The sequence below is a fragment of the Schistocerca serialis genome, chromosome 10, assembly GCF_023864345.2.
Source record: "Schistocerca serialis cubense isolate TAMUIC-IGC-003099 chromosome 10, iqSchSeri2.2, whole genome shotgun sequence".
In the NCBI taxonomy this organism is placed as follows: Eukaryota; Metazoa; Arthropoda; class Insecta; order Orthoptera; family Acrididae; genus Schistocerca; species Schistocerca serialis.
Window position 1 is genome coordinate 191,353,123 of NC_064647.1, and position 5,244 is coordinate 191,358,366.

The window sequence follows — 5,244 nt, forward strand, 5'->3', positions numbered from 1 at the left end:
CCTTCTTCATGAAATTGTGCCTTAAGTTTCTTACCTCAGTCATTTGACCCAAATTAGGTCTCTTCTTGGTTGATGCCAGACTTGTGTTACCATTATATTCTTTAGACATGGTAATTACATGCAAAATAAGCAATAAACTACAATTGTGAACAGCTAACACATGGTAAGGTGAAACAACTGACTGTAAACTCGGTATCATGTCAAATGGTGCTGCCACATACCAAGTTCACATTTTCCTTTCTTTTCTTGTTCTGTTGTTTCGCTCCCCTGTCATCAATTGTATGTGGCTTGTGCAATTTGTTGTATTTCACTGACATTTCTCCTGATCGTCAGGTATAGATTGTAAGTGTTACTTCATTTTTCATGTCGCATTGACATTCCTCCTCCTTTCCGTGTACGCTTCATTATTTTTCAAACAGAGATTGTATACACAATGGTGTGTCATTTTGTTTTCTTTCTTACCATCGGTTTTACAGACACCAGGAAAGTTCTATTTGTAGATTATCAACTTATGATTAAAGTACTACTACACAGTCTGAATTGTGCGAAATTTTGTAACCTTGCCCATTCATTTTAAGCAACTTCAGCTTCCACTCAGGATTTCATTCCCAATAACAAACAAGGCTCAAGGTCAGACAGATATGTAAGAGGACAGAGAGGATGGTGGGAGGAAACACGAGAGAGAGAGGGAATTTGGAGGAGAAGTGGTTTAGATGTATATCGATCTTCCATGTGTATACTTTCGTTGACTGTGGCTTTTTTCTGGAGCTTATAAGATGTGTTGCACACATGAATTTCACTAGAAGAGTACACCATACCATAAAGGGTTATAAACATTTGCATTGTACAAACCAAGTATTGTTTAAATATTTGGCTTAAATGGTCTTTGAGTGTTACAACATATACCCACCATTTTGTTCAGTAGTTCAACATGCTTTTCCCACCTTTAGCGGCTTGTATCTAACACATTATTATTTCTCGCACTTGGTCTCTGTAAAGTTGGTCCACACTGTGTTATTCTGTCTCACAGTGAGACAGTTTTCTAACCCATCTAATTTATGCTGTCCTTATCACCATTTTATCATCACCTTAAATAAGACTTGCACCCTGTGCCCGAACTTCCCCAGATGGGGCCTCCCAGCCATCAATGCCACATGATCATTTCATTTTATTTTTCGGATTCCTCTGCTGTCATAGAGACATTTTGGTGTTGATCACCTTTGCTGTATCCTGTAATAAAGAGACTAATGTCATCTGTGAACACACTGGTCCTCTTACTGACTCCTGTTATGTTAAGTAATTTATAAAAAGCAGAGGACCTACCACAGAGCTTAAGGTACTCCACTAAATGCCCTGAAAAAGAATTTATCCATTCATGAAACATTTCTGTCAGAGAGACATATGTAAAACAAGTTGTAAGGAGCTCCTGGAGTCCATATCTTTAAATTTTTACCGTAGATTTTGCTCGATCAGATTAGTGGCTTTAGTGAGGCTAGAAGCAGCCCCGAGTATAATTCGTAATGTGCTTTTGTACGGGGATGTAATAGATAATAAAAGACTGATTAGACCAGTTACAGCGCTCACACGGGCAGTTGAATAGTCACTCTTCCCACGATTCAGATGTGAATGGGATGTTGATAAATGTTAATATTTGGTACGATGGAAGGTATTCTCTGCAATGAATTTCAATGGTTTGTGGAGTGTATATGATGTAACTCCTTACATATTATTCATAACTGCATTTTGTTTGCTGCTGCATTAAGTTCTTAAGACTTTCTTATGATGTCCTTATGCCTTGTATTACCCATGTATCTGACTTTATTTTAGCGTGTCGATCCTCAGTGACATAATAGCAGAATTTACAGTTACAAAAAGATGAGTGTGGTGGTTTTTCACATTATCTTGGTACTCCTATCCTTAAATACCGTTTTTAGCATGCAGTGGAAATCCCAATGACTTTGTTACATAGCAGTTGTTGGTCCCACAATTATTATTAACAGTAGGCCACCCAGCCTTTCCTTGCCCCCTCTAATGCACAGAGAGGTCAATTCGACCCCTGCTATATAAGAATAATGTTCTGGATGACTATTTCATAATTATATGCAATTATTATATTTTAATGTTTTTATGATATTTGTGAGGTGTGTGAGAAAAGTAATGAGACTGATTTTTTTTAATCTGCCAAAGTTTTTATTTTTCTCAAACAGCAATATTGTCCCTTTCAAAGTAATTCCCTTTGACAGCTCTACACTAGTGGAGTTGTTACTATTCTTGGTGGCAGCGCTGAAAGGGTTCAACTGGTAGGGCCTTTAACATGTTGGTCACGTGCTTTGGAATGTTCCCAGAGTCCCAAAATGACGTCCTTTTAAGACGTCTTTAAGTTTCAAGAAAAGAAAAGCTTGCAAGGACTCAGATCAGTTGAATAGGAGGGCTGGAAAACAACACATCAAAAATTTTGTGATGGAAGTGGCCGTGTGACATGGAGTGTTGTCATGATGCGGCTTCCACATGTCTGCCTTCAATCAGAATTTGATGTACAGTGAAAGTCTTAAGTTTAACAGCCACCCATCATCCATATTATAAAACATCGGTCTGATCTCACAAGAGCACACATTCGACATTTTGGTCATTTTTTGAAGTTGAAGGTCTCCCTGAGTGAGGTCCACCTTCAACATGTTCTAAGCCTTCGAAAAATTATTTGTACCAGCAAAAACTTGTGTTCGTGGTAAGGAATGTTCCCCTTAACACAAGTCATGGATGGGCGCACTCAAAAATCATGGGTGGGCACACTCTAAAATCATGTGGTGGCTGTGAAATCTGGACTTGGCATCTGGAAGGGATGAACACATTACACAAGTAGAGCAACACAGCACTGCCACATCAATCGCAGTGTCGTCAGTATCATTACTTTTCTCACACACCTCGTATATTCCTATTAAGGTATAGAATTGTGGATAAAATGCTACAGAATGCAAATAATGCCAGTTATTAAAAATGATCAAATTACGGTGAAGATGACGTAAAAGTTTTCTTAGTATTGTGTGCGTTCTAATGTAAGAAAGCTGTACTGGCAAAACTGAGTCTGGCTGTGGAAGACTACACAGTAACAACTACAATGAAACCTGTAAAAATCTAATAAGAGTAAACAATTGGAGGGGGGGGGGGCTACATAGTTCTAAATGTATAAAAAATTAAATTATTTGTGTTTGCAACAATTTCAGGTGGTTTATTCTTGTACACAATTGACACTTTTGTAGTCTGTTCTCTTTGTGCGTTTTCCACAAATCATCATCTTACAAGCACCGCAGTTAGTAGGAGTATACTTGCAGAATTTAAGAACCTGACATTTTTGTGCTAGTTCGTCTTCATTTTATTTCGCTTTTCATAATCTTCTGTGGTCCTGTAGAGTAAGTGACTCTTCAGATACTCAGAGTAATGTTCCTGCCCAAGTTTCTGAATAAAACTTCTTGTTTTGATATTCTCAGTAACAGTTCTGACTACTACATGTGCATTTATTCCTGCTAGGTCAAGAATATTGTAGGAGTAGTGTACTGGCCATCTTCTTGAGAAGGCCTTGACTGAATATTAGCTGGCCATTTTGTCCACTCTTTCAACCCCAAATTTTGTCTTGTAATAACATACAGGTTCTGCAGTTCTTTCTTCATTTGTATTTATAGTACCACCAGAGTGAAGGAAACTCATCACTATCACATTTTTCACTTTCTTTCCCTGATGGACCACCAATGAAATATCACCACATTGTAAAAATTTTGTCGTGTACAGAAGGACCTTCAAGACATTGGAGCATGTGCTTTTCCCTTCTTCCTCTACTGTTCTTACACTGGGGGTGGAGTTTTCTTTCAATTCCTTGGCACATTTGAGGGAAGAGAAGTAATTCTCTGTAGTGACCTTTCTACCTTTGGGTACAAAATGGTTCCATGAGATGCGTCACTACATAATATGAAACCCCTTCTTCATATTCTTTCTAATCAAGGTAAGGGATACCACTGAGACTATGCTCACTATGAACATCGACAGCTAACCAGTACTTTTGTCGGAACTTGTCAGGCTTCAAAGTCATGAATTGTGTGTTGGGCACCTACTTTTACTCAGGAAGAGTTGCATGTCTATAGTTATGTCAGATCCACGTTTGTAACACACAGTATGTTTTTTCTGAGTTTCTTCCAGAGCAATACAGATTTATCAATCTGTAAAAATACAGTTTGTGTGCTTCTTGTCAAACCTCAAGAATTATAATTTCACAGACACGCTTTCTACTCATCCTGCAGAGCTCTTTATAAAGTCTGAAAGTAGCACATCTTCAGATAAATACTGTTTCTGATACACTTCAATCTTCACATCACTTTGTAGCAGTTAGTTTTGTAAGGGACTGGCAAACAAAGGTATATTACAGTGTGTTCATTGTTGTCCATTCATACCACAACATGAACAAAAGTTAATTATTGTGTCACAGAGTAAGCAGTTGAAGTTTGAGTGCATTAAATAAAACAAAAGTATATTATTATCTTGAAGAGGTCAATATGGCCACTTTGCTCATTAATAGAACTCATAAAAGGAATATTTGCTTCATTTTGTGAAACATAGGTATCACTTAAAAACAAAAATGGCTCATTTTGACTCCGTACATTGCAGTGTTAAGCACAAATTTGTCTTGGGAACTAAAAAAAATAGTCATTTAAACATCATAACTATATATTTCTTTGCCAATAAATGTTTAATCAATTATTTCACTCTCTTGTTCGTATGTGACCGAATGTAAGAATAATTTTAATTTTAGCTGAGTAAATGGAACTGTGACCACAGTCATTATTTACCAGTGTAAGAAAATATCTTGTCTCCAACTAACAGCATTTAAACTGTCTTGGAAAAGCAAGTTTCTATTTTTACACACAAAAGGATTGAATATATTGAATGAAAACTGCAAATCGGTTCATAAATAACCTATTGGACACAGGATACAAGGTGCTCAAAGTTGTGACATCATGTCGAAGAAAATTTGCTGTTAACTAAAGATGTTGTGCAGTTAAACATGCTGTCTGGTCACTATAGAATTTGGGTCTGACAAGAGGGAAGAGAAAAATGTCGACTTGGGAATATTTTGATTTGTGGGCTGAGCTGAAGATATTACGTGATGTAATTTGGTTCAAGTGGTGGCGTGTGTCTGAAGATGAAAAGTTTATTCTCTGAAATTTGTAAATGTAATGTGATTAGATTTTAATATAA